The 22,261-nt window shown below is 41.7% G+C and overlaps 1 protein-coding gene across 4 annotated transcripts in view; it reads right to left on the bottom strand.

Annotated features, from left to right (window-relative positions):
• The window catches only part of LOC110523188 (3',5'-cyclic-AMP phosphodiesterase 4D), a 365,644-nt gene that overhangs the window by 286,253 nt on the left and 57,130 nt on the right, over positions 1–22,261 (bottom strand). The gene's annotated exons all lie outside the window — the stretch shown is intronic.

Raw genomic sequence — 22,261 nt, 5'->3', positions numbered from 1 at the left:
TGCAAGACTTCCGGGAATGCTTGCGAAGCAGACCAGGCCGGGGTTTGGGGTTCGAGAAGTCAATGAGAGAAGCGAACATTTCTTCCTTAGTTGTTCATTTTCTTGAAATCTAAAGGCAAAACATAGGTTCTAAACAATGTTTTAAGTAGTTCAAAAGGTTATTAATCCAAACTTGTGAAAGTGACAAACTGACATGTTTACATTTTTGTCAAAAAACAACTTTATATTGAATGTCTTGGATTTGATGGCATGCACATGCATAGTTTGGGCTAGCTAGCTTTCGTAATACACTGACTAGAGATTCCAAAGCATATCAATCAAATCAAATGGGGCGGCAGGGTGGTTGGAGTGTTGGACTCGTAACCGGAAGGTTGCAAGTTCAAACCCCCGAGCTGACAAGGTACAAATCTGTCGTTCTGCCCCTGAACAGGCAGTTAACCCACTGTTCCTAGGCCGTCATTGAAAATAAGAATTTGTTCTTAACTGTCTTGCCTAGTTAAATAAAGGTAAAAAACATGTGTTATTTGTCACATGCTTCATAGACAAACAGTGAAATGCTTTACTTAACGCTTCATTACGTTAAATACGTTAAGTACAAATTAACATGGCTATATACAGGGAGTAGAAAATAACATGGCTATATACAGGGAGTAGGAAATAACATGGCTATATACAGGGAGTAGAAAATAACATGGCTATATACAGGGAGTAGGAAATAACATGTCTACATACAGGGAGTAGGAAATAACATGGCTATATACAGGGAGTAGGAAATAACATGTCTACATACAGGGAGTAGGAAATAACATGGCTATATACAGGGAGTAGGAAATAACATGGCTATATACAGGGAGTAGGAAATAACATGGCTATATACAGGGAGTAGAAAATAACATGGCTATATACAGGGAGTAGGAAATGACATGGCTATATACAGGGAGTAGAAAATAACATGGCTATATACAGTGAGTAGAAAATAACATGGCTATATACAGGGAGTAGAAAATAACATGGCTATATACAGGGAGTAGAAAATAACATGGCTATATACAGGGAGTAGAAAATAACATGGCTATATACAGGGAGTAGAAAATAACATGGCTATATACAGGGAGTAGAAAATAACATGGCTATTTACAGGGAGTAACCCGCACACTGCTCTTGAATAAGCTTTACGTATTGGCCTCATGGCCTTCGTCAGAGCTTTTGTGAGTTTTTTAAATTAGCACCCTTATGTAGACCCACGTCTGTTCCACACATCAAATGGGGTTGTAGTCGAGGGAAAACAAATAAGTGCTACCAAATATAACAATATGCATTTCAAAAAAATATTAGAATAAAGTGTGTATATAACTTATTAAACACGTCTGTAAAACCACAATGAGGACATCGACCAACCATGCAAGTTTTCATAAATCAGTGTACAGCGCAATAAAAACTTCAGAGTAATCTGAAATAGGGGCATAATTCACGTTGAAAATTACAACATAACATACATAGGCATTTACTCATTAAGACCTCCAGGAAATAATGTCTGGAGGGTGAAAATCCCAAAACATTCTCTTTTGCTCAGTATTATTTATCACCTCCCCTGACTGATATCTTAACGTTCTCTATGAGGAAAGTTGTGTGGTCGATACGTAAAGCTCATTAAAGACCATTGATACTATCAAGAGCAGTGTGCGGTTTCCTTCTTTTTTCTCATTTTATGTGAGTGCTTTTTGAATTTTATATCCAGGGAGTATCAGTACCAAGTCAACGTGCAGGGGTATGAGGTACTTGAAGTAGCTATGTCCTGTACAGTCGTGGCCAAAAGTTTTCAGAATGACACAAATATTAATTTTCAAAGTCTCCTGCCTCAGTTTGTATGATGGCAATTTGCATATACTCCAGAATGTTATGAAGAATGATCAGATGAATTGCAAAGTCCCTCTTTGCCATGCAAATGAACTGAATCACAAAAAAAACATTTCCACTGCATTTCAGCCCTGCCACAAAAGTACCAGCTGACATCATATCAGTGATTCTCTCGTTAACACAGGTGTGAGTGTTGACGAGGACAAGGCTGGAGATCACTCTGTCATGCTGATTGAGTTTGAATAAATGACTGGAAGCTTCAAAAGGAGGGTGGTGCTTGGAATCATTGTTATTCCTCTGTCAACCATGGTTACCTGCAAGGAAACACGTGCTGTCATCATTGCTTTGCACAAAAAGGGCTTCACAGGCAAGGATATTGCTGCCAGTAAGATTGCACCTAAATCAACCATTTATCAGATCATCAAGAACTTCAAGGAGAGCGGTTCAATTGTTGTGAAGAAGGCTTCAGGGCGCCCAAGAAAGTCCAGCAAGCACCAGGACCATCTCCTAAAGTTGATTCAGCTGTGGGATCGGGGCACCACCAGTACAGAGCTTGCTCAGCAATGGCAGCAGGCAGGTGTGAGTGCATCTGCACGCACAGTGAGGCGAAGACTTTTGGAGGATGGCCTGGTGTCAAGAAGGGCAGCAAAGAAGCCACTTCTCTCCAGGAAAAACATCAGGGACAGACTAATATTCTGCAAAAAGTACAGGGATTGGACTGCTGAGGACTGGGGTAAAGTCATTTTCTCTGATGAATCCCCTTTCCGATTGTTTGGGGCATCCGGAAAAAAGCTTGTCTGGAAAAGACAAGGTGAGCACTACCATCAGTCATGTGTCATGCCAACAGTAAAGCATTCTGAGACCATTCATGTGTGGGGTTGCTTCTCAGCCAAGGGAGTGGGCTCACTCACAATTTAGCCTAAGAACACAGCCATGAATAAAGAATGGTACCAACACATCCTCCGAGAGCAACTTCTCCCACCATCCAGAAACAGTTTGGTGACAAACAATGCCTTTTCCAGCATGATGGAGCACCTTGCCATAAGGCAAAAGTGATAACTAAGTGGCTCGGGGAACAAAACATTTATATTTCGGGTCCATGGCCAAGAAACTCCCCAGACCTTAATCCCATTGAGAACTTGTGGTCAATCTTCAAGAGGCGGGTGGACAAACAAAACCCCACAAATTCTGACAAAGTCCAAGCATTGATAATGCAAGAATGGGCTGCCATCAGTCAGATGTGGCCCAGAAGTTAATTGACAGCATGCCACGGCGGATTGCGGAGGTCTTGAAAAAGAAGGGTCAACACTGCAAATATTGACTCTTTGCATCAACTTCATGTAATTGTCAATAAAAGCCTTTGACACTTATGAAATGCTTGTAATTATACTTCAGTATTCCATAGCAACATCTGACAAAAATATTTAAAGATACTGAGGCAGCAGACTTTGTGAAAATTAACATTTGTGTCATTCTCAAAACTTTTGGCCATGACTGTACATATAGGTAGGGGTAAAGTGACTAGGCAACAGGAAAGATAATAGACAATAGCAGCAGCGTGTGTGTGTGTGGCGTCAGTATGCATGTGTATGCAAGTTATGTGTGTGTTGGTGTCAGTGTAAGTTCATGTGAGTGTGGGCAGCCAGCTGCTATCTGGCGATGTCACTTGTAAGGTTGCAAGCTTCGTTAGCTTCATTAGGTTACGCTAGCTAGCTAACTAACTAACTACAGCAGAGGCAAACATGACTAATGTAATGTATTCTATTTAGAATCCAATCCCATCAACATCTGCAGCGGCATTAACATCAAGCTCAGCACCAGAAAGTAGTGTAAGTCACCTTTACAAAAATCGACTAAATCTTTACATGACTCCATAGTGAGCAAATAAATATGCTGAAGCTAGGCACAAACATGGTCTGTGTCTTGTTGTCACAGTTGGTGTGTTTAGAAGTAGGCTACAACTTCTACTGTATGGAGGCTTAGTTGATTGTTCATGCAAGGTTTGAAGTCTAAATTGGATAAAGAGGTATTAGTAAGGAGGGGATGGTGTGGGTGACTGACTGATGTCTGTTGGGGGTGGGACACAGCATTGTGGAGCTGGTCTGAGTCTGCTGGGTCAGTCATGGCCAGTTCGTACAATCAGAACTCAGGATAAGACCCAGATGCAGACAGCTAGAATCACAGATGTTCACAGATCAAGGGCAGGCATAGGTCCGTCATTCAGGGCAGAGTCAGTAAGGTATAGAACGGCAGGCAGGCTCTGGGTCAGCTCAGGCAGAATGGTCAGAGCCGGGGAAACTAGGAAACAGAAACTTGAAAACAGGAAGATGGGGAAAACACGCTGGTAAGACCTGACAAGACAAGACGAACTGGCAACAGCCAAACAGAGAACACAGGTCTAAGTGCACAGGGGATAATGGGGAATATGGGCGAACCTGGAAGGGGTTGGCGACAAGCACAAAGACAGGTGAAACCGATCAGGGTGTGACAAGTACCTTGTTTGAGTATTTATGGGGACAAAGTAGTAACATGTTGGCTAATCACTGACTACTTTGTGTCCTACAGACTAATCCTGATGACCTTGACACCAGCTTTAGTAGTACAGAGCCTGTAGACTCATTGGATGAAATCTTTCAGCCTGGAATAAGCTCAACATCATCCGACTTTGAAACAAGCCAGGCCAGCGAAAGGTATTTATGAAAGCTCAATACACTGTTGAGAAAACAAAATCACCAGTACTGTTGACAAGACAAGTGCTCCTCAAACATATCTGACCTCTTCTAGCCTATTCACTACTGTTGGCAGTGCTTGTCTACTCTACAGCACAACTGTAGGTGCCCATACACAACAATATACAACTAGTATGTCTACAAGTCAAGCCCCCTCAAAATGTTCACATCTTTGCTAAAGGCTCATCTCAATGCCCCATTATTGACTGAGTGTAACAAAACACATACCAGTCTACTGTACCCTTTTATGTTTACCAGATGAACATGGTTTATTGTAGGGTTACACATCTTAATGATCAGTCGTCATCAACCACAAATACCTAGGTGTCTGGTTAGACTGTAAACTCTCCTTCCAGACTCACATCAAACATCTCCAATCCAAAGTTAAATCTAGAATTGGCTTCCTATTTCGCAACAAAGCATCCTTCACTCATGCTGCCAAAGACACCCTCGTAAAACTGACCATCCTACCGATCCTCGACTTCGGCGATGTCATTTACAAAATAGCCTCCAATACCCTACTCAATAAATTGGATGCAGTCTATCACAGTGCCATCTGTTTTGTCACCAAAGCCCCATATACTACCCACCACTGCGACCTGTACGCTCTCGTTGGCTGGCCCTCGCTTCATACTCATCGCCAAACCCACTGGCTCCAGGTCATCTACAAGACCCTGCTAGGTAAATTCCCACCTTACCTCAGCTCGCTGGTCACCATAGCAGCACCCACCTGTAGCACGCGCTCCAGAAGGTATATCTCTCTGGTCACGCCCAAAACCAATTTTTCCTTTGGCCGCCTCTCCTTCCAGTTCTCTGCTGCCAATGACTGGAACGAACTACTAAAATCTCTAAAACTGGAAACACTTATCTCCCTCACTAGCTTTAAGCACCAGCTGTCAGAGCAGCTCACAGATTACTACTGCATCTTAGTCCCATCAAAACACAAGGGGAGTTAAGATGTTAGAACAGGGGTGTTTGTTAAGCAAATTCAATGAATTGTTCCCTCACCCTCCATAGGCTTGTTCTCAGGCTGCACCTGTACATAGCCCATCTATAATTTAGCCCAAACAACTACCTCTCCCCTTACTGTATTTATTTAGCTCTGCTTTTCACATTCCTCCACTGCAAATTTACCATTCCAGTGTTTTACTTGCTATATTGTATTTACTTCACCACCACGGCCTTTTTTTGCCTTTACCTCCCTTATCTCACCTCATGTGCTCACATTGTATATAAACTTATTTTTCTACTGTATTATTGACTGTATGTTTGTTTTACTCCATGTGTAACTCTGTGTTGTTGTATGTGTGGAACCGCTTTGCTTTATCTTGGCCAGGTCGCAATTGTAAATGAGAACTTGTTCTCAACTTGCCTACCTGGTTAAATAAAGGTGAAATCAAAAAAAATTACAGGAAGCTTGCAGTACATACAAATCTTCTGCAAGACGTCGAAGCAGTTGCCACAGCACCAAAGAACATTGCCACAGCGCCAAAACCTGCTAAACCAGCTGCCATTACCCAATACAAGAAGAGATATACCAGCTGAAGAACATTCTGGAACCTGCCTGGAACATTCAACCAACACAACATCCATATTCAGTTAGACTGATGTTGTAGTATAATATAGAATGCGTAGTATGCTCAGAACTGAGTTGTGGTATAGATATTGCTAGCTGTTGTACATATGTATCTAATGGTGTTTTATATAATATTTTTGACAAGTGTACTGACAAGTGACTAAATTATTCTAACTACATCAGAAGCCAATAAAGTGTTAAATTCAACTTCTGGATCAATTGATTGTGATATTCATTAAATGTATTTGTATAAACTAGCTTCAATGTTACTGCTAAAACAAATTATACAGAGAGTTAGTGTATCACTTAAACTGTATTTTGTTGGCAAGTAAACAAGTCTCAATAAACCGGTAGATGAGTCTGACAATATAGCAAATACACTGAACTAAATATACAAGCAACATGTAAAGTGTTCCCATGTTTCATGAGCTGAAATAAAAGATCACAGAAATATTCCATACCCACAAAAAGCTTATTTCTCTCAAATGTTGTGCACAAATTTGTTCACATCCCTGTTAGTGAGCATTTCTCATTTTCCAAGATAATCTATCCACCTGACAGGTGTGGCATATCAACAAGCTGATTAAACAGCACGATCATTACACAGGTACACCTTGTGCCGGGGACAATAAATGGCAGTGTTGTGAGACCACATATTAAGTGGCTCAGTGATGGATACAGTTGTACTCGGTTTTGACTCTGTCTGGGACAGTGAGGACTACTAATTTCTTCCCGAGACCAGTGGAGGAAAAAACTGCTAATTATCTGCTTCCATTTTGTCAGCGCATAAAACCCGTTTAGTCAGGTCAAATATATACACTCCTTTGTTGAAACATCAATACCTTAACAGACATGTTTGCGCAGTGGCGAACCTATAGGCCTTCAGTGTGTGACAGGTTTGTGATTCTGAAAGGACAGCAACCATAATACCACTGCACTCATGCCGGAGAGTGCACTTTTTGTAAAACACAAAGGGCCAGTAGTGTAGTGGAGGGTATATGGAGGTATAAACTGTATACCCATGTTTTCCTAATACTCACTTCTTAAGCCCTATTGATGCGTATCAAAGTAGTTTAGTGGAGGTATACGACATATCAAGAATGTAGTACAATAGAGAAATGTAGTACAATAGAGAAATCACACACAAAGTAGCCTACACAATAGCAAAGCATGTTAAATATATTCACATGCTTGCTGCACACACAGCCTAGTTTCAACCAAATATAATCTCCAGTAGGCTAGAGTGTGCAGCTCTCAACTGGTTTTGGCATGGAGCAGCTCACAGATGAATGACATTGGTAGCCGGAGGGTAGGAAAGATGTTTCACCTTATGATATCTACCAGTAAATGTTATCTAAGGCAACGATGGGTACGCAAACTAGGTATTGATAAAATGTAGTAGAAAGTGTTGGTTAGTAGGCTATTTGTGATGCGCAATTGTCATGCTATGTTTGCATCAGGATGGGCCTGTTTGCATACATGGATGGGCCGGGGTGGACACCGGCCTACACACTGGGTAGCCAGGCCCTGACAGACCCACCCAATCAGAATGATGTGGTTTAAGCATTGTTGTGGACTTAGACCATCACATTTTTGTCTTTTTTTTTTCTATGAAAAAAAAGGTGTGATTGTGAGAGTGAAAATCTGAAAAATATAAAGGATTTTTTTTATTTTTTTAAACATTGCGAAACATAGGATTTTTCACACAGGGTGCCTTTCCTTCACTGAGCGGGCTGTTTGGGAACTTTTTGGGAAACTTAAAGTATACCCAACTCTACAGGCACCACTACACCACTGCATAGGGCCGATGGAAAGACAGCAGTCACACACAGCGTGACGTTAAATTACCACTGCATAGGGCCGATGGAAAGACGGCAGTCACACACAGCGTGACGTTAAATCACCACTGCATAGGGCCGATGGAAAGACAGCAGTCACACACAGCGTGACGTTAAATTACCACTGCATAGGGCCGATGGAAAGACAGCAGTCACACACAGCGTGACGTTAAATTACCACTGCATAGGGCCGATGGAAAGACGGCAGTCACACACAGCGTGACGTTAAATCACCACTGCATAGGGCCGATGGAAAGACAGCAGTCACACACAGCGTGACGTTAAATTACCACTGCATAGGGCCGATGGAAAGACGGCAGTCACACACAGCGTGACGTTAAATCACCACTGCATAGGGCCGATGGAAAGACAGCAGTCACACACAGCGTGACGTTAAATTACCACTGCATAGGGCCGATGGAAAGACGGCAGTCACACACAGCGTGACGTTAAATCACCACTGCATAGGGCCGATGGAAAGACAGCAGTCACACACAGCGTGACGTTAAATTACCACTGCATAGGGCCGATGGAAAGACGGCAGTCACACACAGCGTGACGTTAAATCACCACTGCATAGGGCCGATGGAAAGACAGCAGTCACACACAGCGTGACGTTAAATTACCACTGCATAGGGCCGATGGAAAGACGGCAGTCACACACAGCGTGACGTTAAATCACCACTGCATAGGGCCGATGGAAAGACAGCAGTCACACACAGCGTGACGTTAAATTACCACTGCATAGGGCCGATGGAAAGACGGCAGTCACACACAGCGTGACGTTAAATCACCACTGCATAGGGCTGATGGAAAGACAGCAGTCACACACACAGCGTGACAGTAAAGGATAAACAGTCCATAAACTCTAACATAATAAGCCAGAAGGTCTAAATAATAAGAATACAAAAACACAACCATTAAGCATTTCCCAATTGAAATGTACAACTATTACTTCTCATTGCAAAAAACATTTCACGTTTAGCACACAAAGTAACAGGTGACATAAAGTTTAAAGTGGAACTGACAGTGTTTTAACTACTTTGCAGACATGAAACAGACAGACAATCATAATATCAATAAAAAAATATCAAATTCCCAGTTTATGCTACAAAACCAACTCTATAAGAGGTTTTAAAAATAGGTTCCGTTTGACTCAACGTTCCATGACGTACACTAAGGCATTTGGGGCAGAATAGATGGATGCAGTTCAATGCATGATTCATACACTGCTCAAAAAAAATAAAGAGAACACTAAAATAACACATCCTAGATCTGAATGAATGAAATATTCTTATTAAATACTTTTTTCTTTACATAGTTGAATGTGCTGACAACAAAATCACACAAAAGTTATCAATGGAAATCAAATTTATCAACCCATGGAGGTCTGGATTTGGAGTCAATTAAAGTGGAAAACCACACAACAGGCTGATCCAACTTTGATGTAATGTCCTTAAAACAAGTCAAAATGAGGCTCAGTAGTGTGTGTGGCCTCCATGTGCCTGTATGACCTCCCTACAACGCCTGGGCATGCTCCTGATGAGGTGGCGGATCGTCTCCTGAGGGATCTCCTCCCAGACCTGGACTAAAGCATCCGCCAACTCCTGGACAGTCTGTGGTGCAACATGGCGTTGGTGGATGGAGCGAGACATGATGTCCCAGATGTGCTCAATTGGATTCAGGTCTGGGGAACGGGCGGGCCAGTCCTTAGCATCGATGCTCTGGACACTACGCGGACAGACACAGCAAACCTTCTTGCCACAGCTCTCATTGATGTGCCAACCTGGATGAGCTGCACTACCTGAGCCACTTGTGTGGGTTGTAGACTCGGTCTCATGCTACCACTAGAGTGAAAGCACCGCCAGCATTCAAAAGTGACCAAAACATCAGCCAGGAAGCATAGGAACTGAGAAGTGGTCTGTGGTCCCCACCTGCAGAACCACTCCTCTATTGGGGGTGTCTTGCTAATTTAACTATAATTTCCACCTGTTGTCTATTCCATTTGCACAACAGCATGTGAAATTTATTGTCAATCAGTGTTGCTTCCTAAGTGGACAGTTTGATTTCACAGAAGTGTGATTGACTTGGAGTTACATTGTGTTGTTTAAGTGTTCCCTTCATTTTTTTGAGCAGTGTATAATTCATTAATACATTTCTTGGTAGTCCAAAAATATTGCTATCAGGTTGTAAATCACAGTACATTGTTTGCTGCCTCCATTCGGGATGCACTGTTTCAGTTTCAATGACTCAATATTCTCGACAAAAACGGATAAATGTAACTAAGGCTGGGAATGTCAATTACAATCAAACTAGCAAGGGAAATGATCACAAGTCAGTCATAACGTGGCTAATAGGCTAGCATATCTATTTATGTAGCAAACTAACAACACAGAGCCTAACTTCAGTTTTTCAAAGACTATTATCCAGTTAGCAAATCTCTTGCGTTCGCAAATTCACTCTGGCCATCTACCTCATTTCAGAGCACTCTCGTCTGAGTGTGCCAGAGCGCAGAACAATTAGGAATTTATGAATGCACAACACCTGAATATGACCGGTATCAGTAAACGTAGGCAAAAAAAGTAAGTTAGTCAAACGCTCTAGATAACATGTAAACAGCCTAGCCAGCTCTGCTACGGCGAGTAACATTTTCAGAGTGAGTTGTTCTCTCATTTGTGTCTGGAAGTTGCAAGATAGCTAACTTTAGCCAGTTAGCTTCGGTGATTGGTTGGGACAAGCAGGCGAGCTGCAGAAGGCCGAAGGCAAAAATTCCCCATCATTTATCAGTGCAATTTTGACGGACAACTAGCTGAAAAAGTTTGAGAGGGTTTATCTAATGTTCCTTCGTTAAATTAAAGCTCATCTTGCTCTAGCTAGCATTAGTTGTTGAGCTTGTTGTTGTTGATATTCATAACTGAGGGAGAGAGAGCCTACCTTCTCATGGTTGTTTGATCAATATGGCTGTAAAGTTCCCAAATGTAAGAAGACTCCCGTGGTGTTTTAACATACTGTATTTGCAGAAATCCATTCAGGTGTATTTTGTGGCTTTTGGAGAATATGTTCTAAAGATCTTAAGTTGTGCTGTTGCTACTGCTTGTAAACACACAGTTCAGATCAAAGTGGATGATAGCAGACCCGTGTTGCAAATGGCTTGTTTGTATAAAGGCCTACTGTAGCTCCGATTGGATATAGAGCACCGATCTGTGTAGACTCCGGTCCTAGACAAGATAAATGTTTTTTACTGCAGTGTCTATTAACTGTCAAAATGCACGGCTGCTTTCCCACTCTATATTGCTATAGAATTTTCACAAATGCCTATAGTATACATAATTCCCGAACATTATAAGAATTTATGAAAACGTGAAAATCATCAAAACTATGAAATAACATGTATGGAATCATGTAGTAACCAAAAAAATGTTAACAAATCAAAATATATTTTATATTTGAGATTCTTTAAATAGCCACCCTTTGCCTTGACAGCTTTGCACACTCTTGGTATTCTCTCAACCAGCTTCATGAGGTAGTCACCTGGAAGGCATTTAAATTAACAGGTGTGCCTTCTTAAAAGTTAATTTGTGGAATTTCTTTCCTTCTTAATGCGTTTGACAAGTTAGGGGGTATACATAAGATAGCCTTATTTGGTAAAAGACCAAGTCCATATTATGGCATGAGCAGCTCAAATAAGCAAAGAGAAACAAGAGTCCATCATTACTTTAATACATGACGGTCAGTCAATACTAAAAATGTCAAGAACTTTGAAAGTTTCTCCAAGCGCAGTCGCAAAAACCATCAAGCACTATGATATGAGGACCGCCACAGGAATGGAAGACTCAGAGTTACCTCTGCTGCAGAGGATGAGTTCATTAGAGTTACCAACCTCAGAACTTGCAGCCCAAATAAATGCTACAGAGTTCAAGTTTCAGACACATCTCAACATCAACTGTTCAGAGGAAACAAGTGCCCCTTTAACCTTATTAGGTCATACATTCAGGGCATCAATGCAGTCTCATAGTCTCGTCTGTGTTGCTATAAGCCAGTGTTTCCCAAACTCGGTTCCAAACCATATTCATTATCTTCAGCACCAGTGTCTACATCAGGGCTTTCCAACCCTTTGCCTGGAGAGCTACAGGTTTCGCTACAACATAAAAACAATGACTGTCCTGGAGTTAAAAGGACAACAAGAAAAGGTCCTAAAATGAGGGGGTAATTTCCAAAAACTACAAGAGTCGCCTTGATGCAGAGAGCCAGCAAACTCCTTCTCCCTGGCTGGAAACTTTTATAGTTTTCAAATTCAGCAACAATAAGCATGATGTGGCACCATTTGCTCGCTGACACCATAACAGGGTTGACAAACACCTAATTTGCCTCTTTCTGACCACGTCTTAATCCACAAAACCCAACTAAAGAAACATGCGCTTTGAGGGGTCATGTTTTATGCAAAGAGTCCCTCTTCCTCAAAGAAATAGGACAGCCAGCCTTGCATTTTCACCCTCCATTTTGTCCAGCACACTGAAACAACGTTCCCAGAGGAAAAGCTCAACATTTAATTATGCAACACATTTGAATTCTCCAGCAAGGCAAACTGTACACAAAGAGTGTGACTCATCAAACAGCTAATGATGTGTGAGGTGAAAAAGACTGCATCTGGAAAGTGATATGGATGGTAGTGCTGCTGAATAGGGCTAGAAGATTATTACTGTGGAAGAAAAAATAAGGTAATACAAAGTCTGTGTGTGTGTGTGTGTGTGTCTGGGGTTGTTAACTGAACCATGCTTGCATCATGAGCAGCGTTGCCCGAGACCTAAAAAACTTGCCTTAGCCACCCCAGGCTTTAGCTCAATGTGCTGCTAACACAGTCTTGTGGAGCGCAGACAACCTGGGTTCAAGCCCAACAGTCGGATAAAGTCAGTCGGGAACATTAACAACCACCCTGAATGACTTCTCACCCGAGAACTGAGTTAGCCTACAGTGTATCCAGTCACTGTGGTAAAAGATCGTCACCATTGAGGCAGAGCAGATGTGTCATACAGTAGGAATTCTATAACATCATCTCCTTCCCCTGTTGGATATGAATTATATATGAGGTGTGCTTGGGGCCAGTGCTGTGACACATAGTTATGATCTATGTTGGGTAACCCCTATGGGAACACGGCACACAAATCTACCTCCACTCATTACATGCAAGTTGAGAGTGAATACACACTCAATCACAGGGATCCAACGGGTTAATTCACAGAGAAGGTAAATATTAATGACCCAAGAGGGATTGTGTATGTGACCAATACAATTTTATTTTATTTGCTGGTAATATTCTATGGTCGGGTATAAGATTGAAGTCAGAAGTTTACATACATCTTAGCCAAATACATTTAAACTCAGTTTATCACAATTCCTGACATTTAATCCTAGTAAAAATTCCCTGTCTTAGGTCAGTTTTAAGAATGTGAAATAATGTGAAATGTCAGAATAATAGTAGAGAGAATGATTTAGTTCAGCTTTTATTTCTTTCATCACATTCCCAGTGGGTCAGAGGTTTACATACACTCAATTAGTATTTGGTAGCATTGCCTTTAAATTGTTTAACTTCTGTCAAACATTTTGGGTAGCCTTCCACAAGCTTCCCACAATAAGTTAGATGAATTTTGGCCCGTTCCAACTGACCGAGCTTGTGTAAGTTGCTCGCACATGCTTTTTCAATTCTTCCCACAAATTTTCTGTAGGGTTGAGGTCGGGGCTTTGTGTTGGCCCCTCCAATACCTTGACTTTGTTGTCCTAAAGCCATTTTGCTTAACTTTGGAAGTATTCTTGGGGTCATTGTCCATTTGGAAGATCCATTTGCAACCAAGCTTTAACTTCCTGACTGATGTCTTGAGATGTTGCTTCAATATATCCACATAATGTTCCATCTTCATGATGCCATCTATTTTGTGAAGTGCACCAGTCCCTCTTGGAGCAAAGCACCCCCACAACATGATGCTGCTGTGGTCTCTTCATTCTTTCCCGAGCTATATGAATAATAATAATTTCCATAGGGCTAACAATGACCTGATTCATGAAGTAGGTTGATGGGCACATACTGTACAGTACAGTTTGCCAAGAGACAAGAACGGCGAATACTGCCAGGAAGCCTTGATCCTTACAGAATAAGCTTCAACTTTTTCCCTATGTGACCATAGAGAGATTACACTTCCCATGAAGACATGGACCTATTGTTACGACATACAAAAAAAGCTTAATCATAGCAACCCCGTCTGCAGTCAAATGTAAATTCGTGTCAATGCCTATATTCAAAATGGCTACAGCTCACTTCTCTTTACTCAACATGCTAGTGATTTTCTTCCTGAGCGTGGCCCAAATGTACAGCCCAGGAGGAGGGCATTGTGGGCTTTTCATGGAATGATAGCAGGGGTAAGGGTGGGCTTTTCATGGAATGACAGCAGGGGGACATTGATTGGGAACAACAGGAGGGCGAATGATTTTCCATCTTTCCTCTAAATGTAACCACAGTAACAAAAAGAGTGTGTGTGTGTGTGTGTGTGTGTGTGTGTGTGTGTGTGTGTGTGTGTGTGTGTGTGTGTGTGTGTGTGTGGTTGCCTATGTGTGTGTGAGAACTGTTCAAGGTTGGTCTGACCAATCGGACCAATCTATGGTTCAAGATTGTTTTGATCACGCGGACTGGAAAATGTTCCGGGTTGCCCCTGAGAATAGTGTTGACGTATACACTGACTTGGTGACAGAGTTCATCAGGAAGTGCATAGAGGATGTTGTTCCCACGGTGACGGTTACAACCTATCCAAACCAAAAACCGTGGATAGATGGCAGCATTCACGCAAAACTGAATAGCAAACCACCGCATTTAACCACGGCAAGGTGACTGGGAATATGAATGTGTACAAACAGACCAGCAATGACCTCCGTAAAGCAATCAAACAGGAAAAACAACAGTACGAGGACAAAATGGAGTTGCAATTCAACGGCTCAGACACAAAGGTACATGTGGCAGGTACTCCAGACAATCACAGATTATAAAGGGAAAGCCAGCCATGTCACAGACTCCAACGCCTCGCTCCCGGACAAGATAAAAACACTCTCTATGACCACTTAGAGGAAAACACTGAGCCGCAGACAACTAAATCACTATCACCCCATTGCACTCACTTCTGTCATCATGAAGTGTTTTGAGAGGCTAATTAAGGATCATATCACCTCGAACTTACACGACACCCTAGACCCACTACGATTGGCATACCTCCCCAACTTCCTGATGGGCGGACCCCAGGTGGTGAAGGTAGGCAACAGCACCTCCACCACGCTGATCCTCAACACAGGGGCCCTACAGGGGTGTGTGCTCAGCCCCCTCCTGTCCTTCCTGTTTACCCATGACTGCGTGGCCACGCACCACCGTAGGGCTGTATCACCCCCTGGTACGGCACTTACACTATCCGCATCGGCAGGGCACTCCTGAGGGTGGTGCGGTCAGCCCAACGCATCACCGGGTGCACACTGCCAGCACCCGGTGTCACAGGAAGGCCAAGAAGATCATCAATGCCCTCAGCCACCCAAGCCACAGCCTGTTCACCCTACTACCATCTAGAATGCGGAGATCAAAGCTGGGACGGAGAGACTGAAAACAGCTTCTATCTCCAGGCCATCAGACTGTTAAATTGTCGCCACTAGTCGGCCTCCGTCCAACACCCTGCCCCTTATAGTCATAGAACACTGGTCACTTTTAATAATGTTTACATACTGTTTTACCCATTTCATATGTACTGTGAGCTCCAATAGTATTGGGATAGAGACACATTTGTTGTTGTTTTGGCTCTTTACTCCAGCACTTTGGATTTGAAATGATACAATGACTGAGGTTAAAGTGCAGACTGCCCTTATGAAAAAATATTGCAGTTAGATTGCAGTATAACTGTAGTATAAATCAAATACTGCGTCCAAAATAAAACTTTTTTTTTACTGCAGTAATTTTGCAGTGTAACTGCAGTTAGATGGCAGTATAACTGCAGTACACTGAAATTACTGCAGTAATTTTGCAGTGTAACTGCAGTTAGATCGGAGGGTCTGTTGTCCGGACCTCTGGCAGTCTCTATGGGGGTGCCACAGGGTTCAATTATTGGACCGACTCTCTTCTCTGTATACATCAATGAGGTCGCTCTTGCTGCTGGTGAGTCTCTGATCCACCTCTACGCAGACGACACCATTCTGTATACTTCCGGCCCTTCTTTGGACACTGTGTTAACAACCCTCCAGGCAAGCTTCAATGCCATACAACTCTCCTTCCGTGGCCTCCAATTGCTCTTAAATACAAGTAAAACTAAATGCATGCTCTTCAACCGATCGCTACCTGCACCTACCCGCCTGTCCAACATCACTACTCTGGACGGCTCTGACTTAGAATACGTGGACAACTACAAATACTTAGGTGTCTGGTTAGACTGTAAACTCTCCTTCCAGACCCATATCAAACATCTCCAATCCAAAGTTAAATCTAGAATTGGCTTCCTATTTCGCAACAAAGCATCCTTCACTCATGCTGCCAAACATACCCTTGTAAAACTGACCATCCTACCAATCCTCGACTTTGGCGATGTAATTTACAAAATAGCCTCCAATACCCTACTCAACAAATTGGATGCAGTCTATCACAGTGCAATCCGTTTTGTCACCAAAGCCCCATATACTACCCACCATTGCGACCTGTACGCTCTCGTTGGCTGGCCCTCGCTTCATACTCGTCGCCAAACCCACTGGCTCCATGTCATCTACAAGACCCTGCTAGGTAAAGTCCCCCCTTATCTCAGCTCGCTGGTCACCATAGCATCTCCCACCTGTAGCACACGCTCCAGCAGGTATATCTCTCTAGTCACCCCCAAAACCAATTCTTTCTTTGGCCGCCTCTCTTTCCAGTTCTCTGCTGCCAATGACTGGAACGAACTACAAAAATCTCTGAAACTGGAAACACTTATCTCCCTCACTAGCTTTAAGCACCAACTGTCAGAGCAGCTCACAGATTACTGCACCTGTACATAGCCCACCTATAATTTAGCCCTATCAACTACCTCTTTCCCAACTGTATTTAATTTATTTATTTTGCTCCTTTGCACCCCATTATTTTTATTTCTACTTTGCACATTCTTCCATTGCAAAACTACCATTCCAGTGTTTTACTTGCTATATTGTATTTACCTTGCCACCAAGGCCTTTTTTGCCTTTACCTCCCTTCTCACCTCATTTGCTCACATTGTATATAGACTTGTTTATACTTTATTATTGACTGTATGTTTGTTTTACTCCATGTGTAACTCTGTGTTGTTGTATCTGTCGAACTGCTTTGCTATATCTTGGCCAGGTCGCAATTGTAAATGAGAACTTGTTCTCAACTTGCCTACCTGGTTAAATAAAGGTAAAATAAATAAAAAATAAAAAAGATGGCAGTATAACTGCAGTACACTGAAATTACTGCAGTAATTTTGCAGTGTAACTGCAGTTAGATGGCAGTATAACTGCAGTTACACTGAAATTACTGCATCCAAAATACCAGTCTACTTTTTTTTGTAACGGTCAGCTTTAATTTGAGAGTATTTTCATCTATATCAGGTGAACCGTTTAGATATTACAGCACTCTTTGTACATAGTCCCACACATTTTAGGGGACCAAAAGTATTGGGACAAATTCACTTATGTGTTTATTAAAGTAGTCAAAAGCTTAGTATTTGGTCCCACATTGTTATGTAATAACGGAGCTGTGAGTTGGGAAGCAGGTGCAGGTGAAACATTTAACAAAACCAGTAACGAGACAATTCCATAAGGCTACACTCTGGTAAACAAGAGCAATACCAACTGGTGAGAACACAAGGGAGTGACATATAAAGGGGAGGAAGTGATGAAGGTAATGAAGTCCAGGTGTAATGATTAACAGGTGCGTGTAATGATGAGTGCCAGGTGTGCGTAATGATGAATCCCAGAACCGGTGGTTAGTATTCTGAGGACGTCGTACGCCGGAGGGGAAGAGCAGGAGAAGATGTGAGATGCTAGCCTGCAGTGATTACATCAAACTTGTGACTCTACAAACTTGATGGATGCGTTTGCTGTTTGTTTTGGTTGTGTTTCAGATTATTTTGTACCCAATAGAAATGATTGGAGTCACTTTTATTATGGAAGAATAAAATATGTTTCTGAACACTTCTACATTAATGTGGATGCTACCATAATTACGGATAGTCTTGAATGAATCGTGAATAATGATGAGTGAGAAAGTAACAGAAGTATGCTAACCTCTCACCATTACAATAGCAGGGGAGGTTAGCATTTTTGGGTGGGTATGACATTTGTGCGTCTAACTTTCTCACTCATCATTATTCATGATTCATTTAGGACTATCCATAACCATGGTAGCATCCACATGACTGTAGACGTGTTTAGAAACATATTATAATCTTATTTACAATAAAAGTGACTCCAAAATGACTCATTTATACTGTTACAGAGTTTAATGGCTGTGATAGGAGAAAACTGAGGATGGATGAACAACATTATAGTAACTCCACAATACTAACCTAATTGACAGAGTGAAAAGAAGGAAGCCTGTACAGAAAAACAAATATTCCAAAACATGCGTCCTGTTTGCAACAAGGCACTAAAGTAATAATGAAAAAAATGTGGCATAGCAATTCACTTTTTTTCCTGAATACAAAGTGTTATGTCTGGTGCAATGCCAATACAACACATTACTGAGTACCACTCTCTCATTATTTTCAAGCATATTCGTGGCTGCATCATGTTATGGGTATGCTTGTAATTGTTAAGAACTGGGGAGTTTCTCAGGATAAAAAAGAAACGGAATGGAGCTAAGCACAGGCAAAGTCCTAGAGAGAAAAACCTTGTTCAGTCTTCTTTCCACCAGACACTGGAAGATGAATTCACCTTTAAGCAGGACAATAACCTAAAAGACAAGGCCTCATCTACAGTGAAGTTGCTTACGAAGAAGACTGTGAATGTTCCTGAGTGGACGAGTTACAGTTTTGACTTAAATCTACTTGAAAATCTATGGCAAGACCTGAAAATAGTTGTCTAGCAATGATCAACTTGACAATTTGACCAATTTGACAGAATATTTTAAATAATAATTGGCAAATGTTGCACAATCCAGGTATGGAAAGCTCTTAGACTTGCCCAGAAAGACTCAGCTGTAATCGCTGCCAAAGGTGCTTCTACAATGTATTGACTCAGGGATGGGAATACTTAAGTAAATTAGATATTTCTGTATTTCATTTAATAAATTTGCAAAGATTTATAAAAACATGTTTTCACTTTGTCATTATGGGATATTTAATCCATTTAGAATTCAGGCAGTAACACATCAAAATGTGGAATAAATCAAGGGGTATGAATACTTTCTGAAGGCACTGTATTTATATTCCAGACTCTGACATTGCTCGTTCTGATATTTCTGTATTTTAATTTTTTGGATGTGTTATTTTGTTATGCTAGGTGTTACTGTTGGATCTAGAAAAACAGGCATTTAGCTGCACCTGCGAAAACATCTGCAAATATGTGTATGCCGACCAATACAATTTGATTTGTACACTGACATCCTCACACACCCCACAATCCATCAAAACTCCCATCCAACAACAAACTCCGGGGGCTGACCTTTTCAGATGAGACTGCCAGAGAGATACTAACAAAACACAGCACTCCATCTTCTTTCTTTACGAGAAACCATGGAGTAATTGTTAATGAATGGGAATCATAGATCACTATTCCCATCTCATCTCCAGTTTCTCTCCAGACACTATCAATTCCTGAATATAAACAATGGCAAAGGTTTAGGAACGATGAAGTATGCTAGAAATGGCACACTACAAGTGTCATTCAGTATTCTCATGTATTCTCAGAAATATGAATAACATGAGACTATGCTCACATCTACGTGGCACCGTTTCTAGACCAACGGTATCATACAACTGAATCTAAATGAAGTCGCTGACCCAAAGAGTATTTGGCATGAGAGGTCCTGATTGTCTTTGGATGTGTCTTAAATGGCACCCTATTCCCAGTATAGTGCACTACTTTTGACCAGGGCCCACAAGGTGGTACACTATAAGTGGTACACTATGTAGGAAACACTGTTCCCTCTAAACTGGTCGATCTCCAAGGCATTCCTAGTCGATCGCCAAACATTTATGTAAAAAAAACAAACAATGATAAAGCCTTGTTCCTATTTATTCGACTCGGGCTGTTGGCGGGAAAGTGCACCCGATTCAGATGCCCTACACGCTGGGTAGGCGAACAACTTCTGCCTTCCCGGCGGGCCCAGAGAGCAAATCAAGTACACTGTAGGCCTAACGCAGGCCAAACGGATGGCTCAGATTATCGTGTCTGCAGTAATGTAGCAGGCATTAAAGAAAGCTACAGCAAAGTTGGTACTGTGAGATTTCAAAACGTTTAAAACCATGACTAGAGCGAGACTGTCAACGAATACAGCAAAGAGCTGTTGTTTAAGTTCTTACTCAGCACTGTCAACACTTTGTATTCAATACTTTTATAAGCCATAAAATGCACATTCTTCCTATTTCCACTCAGCGCTACAACAAGTACTGCAGCAGTAATGAATGAGTAGGAAAGTGTATCTATATGCTTGCGTTGTTATTATTAACGGCTTGGGTCTTTTTTAATATCGAGGAATATTTCACTTTCTCTGTTCATAGGAATAACAACATGAATTTGTGCATGAGGCAGAAATAATGTGGTGCGACTTGAGTTTTGCCATTAGATGGAAGACAGGGTCCCTTTTAGGTCAGTATCAGCAGAGGAAAGGGAGAGCGGAGGGATGTTGAGATGCTGCTCTCACCCTCCGCTGAGACGGACAATCAGATGCAGGCACCATCAGCCAAGTAAAATAAAAATAAAAAGCTAATTATTTAAATGTATGCTCACTCAGCTGTGCCTCACAAGTAATACAACAACAGATCTATTACCAGTGTGATCATATAGCCTACCTCAAAATGGCTCGAACAACAATGAATTGGCAGGGTAATTCAAGCAAAGATAATATACAGTCATAATTTATTGGGCCTATAGCTTATTGTACATACCTCATTGCTGCAGTACTGTATTTAATTGGTTAATGTTGCATTGGCTTACGTTTTTGAAGTCATGTTTTTGAAGTCATTTGAAAATCTGAGCGGTAGATCTCGGTTTGCACTTTGACTCAGAAAGTGATCTTGACTCAGAAAAGGTTGGGGACCACTGTTCTAGAGTTTTCCCTGTTAACACTATCAACGTTCCCCTTTACTGTGGCAACTGTGATCGAATCAACGCAATTTTAGCCACTTTTAATGCAACATACCAAAACTAACTGAACTATGCAAGATACTTTGTTAACATTTGAGCTGACACTCTTATCCAGAGCAACTTGCAGGAGCAATTAGGGTTAAGTGCCTTGCTCAAGGGCACATTGGCAGATTTTTCACCTAATTGGTTCAGAGATTCGAACCAGCAACCTTTCAGTTACTGGCCCAATGCTCTTAACTGCTAGGCTACTTGCCGTCCCTGTTGTTGGCAGAACGCATCGGTGTAAGTTTCTATTGCATTGACACGCACGACTCAGCCCGTATTCTACACAGACCTGTGCAACATGAACAATTAGAGCTGCAGTAGGCCTATAAGCAAATAGACCATTGCAATGTATGGATCTGTGCCATTAACTTTGAACTGGACTGTGTTTACAGCATAGGCGGTCATGAGTAGATGTGATTGTTTTGAAATCATAGCGAGAGCTGCATGTTGCCACGTGTGCACATTTTGTTCATATCCTTTGCTAGTTAGTGAGTTATTAGCTCAGTTATAGATCATTTAGAGTCAGTAATAGGGGAGTGATTGCTTCCTACAAGAGCAGAAAAGTATACATTTCTATACTGAATAGAGTCAGGTAAAGAGATTTTGTTTTGTCTCACACACCCACAAAATAAATGGGTGGATAAACCATAGCTGCAACTATAACTAAGGGAGGGAGAATGATTGCTGTGCCAAGGTGCACATAGCGATCTAGAAATAATTAAAAGGTATATTAACAGTTAGGACTATAACAAAGGTTCTATCTACCTGTGAAACTATATTATGCAGGGAGGAAAACAAGGGCAAATCATTTTTTGTGAGGATCTTTTGAAGCTGACACAGACACACAGAGTGTGTGGACATTGAAAGAGCCGACCGTGGCTTGAAGTAGAGAGGTTGCAGTTTTCTGG

This window comes from Oncorhynchus mykiss, chromosome 5 (assembly GCF_057628025.1).
Source record: "Oncorhynchus mykiss isolate SJ-2025 chromosome 5, ASM5762802v1, whole genome shotgun sequence".
NCBI classification, from domain to species: Eukaryota; Metazoa; Chordata; class Actinopteri; order Salmoniformes; family Salmonidae; genus Oncorhynchus; species Oncorhynchus mykiss.
This window is presented reverse-complemented; position numbering and strand designations above follow the sequence as displayed.